Source organism: Galendromus occidentalis, unplaced genomic scaffold (genome assembly GCF_000255335.2).
Source record: "Galendromus occidentalis unplaced genomic scaffold, Mocc_1.1 scf7180000076879, whole genome shotgun sequence".
Taxonomy (NCBI): domain Eukaryota; kingdom Metazoa; phylum Arthropoda; class Arachnida; order Mesostigmata; family Phytoseiidae; genus Galendromus; species Galendromus occidentalis.
The window spans coordinates 5163-5540 of NW_003804868.1; positions in this window are offsets into that span (position 1 = coordinate 5163).

Genomic DNA, 378 nt, shown 5'->3' on the forward strand with positions numbered 1-378 from the left:
GCGAGCGAACACGCTATCACCACTGATCGGTACGTCCTCCGATTGGCCAGTACATATAGCGATGCGGACGCCGTCGACATCCAGGCCCACGAGTATGAGTTCAGGCTGGATCCGCCGACGAATTGCTCCGAAGACATGCGTCGGCTGATATCACGTTTCGGCCAAGACCGTCCTCTGGCGGATGAGTCACTCACGGATCCACGCTTCGATATGCAGACCGATTTGCTCATTGGGATTGATCAAATGTACGAGATCGTGCACCTGAATAACGGATAGTCCATTGGTGGAGGGCTGGTTGCGAGGTCGTCACGATCCGGTTGGATCATATCCGGTTCATTGGTCCTGGAACTACGCGCGGCGACGTGGCGTGCGATCTCC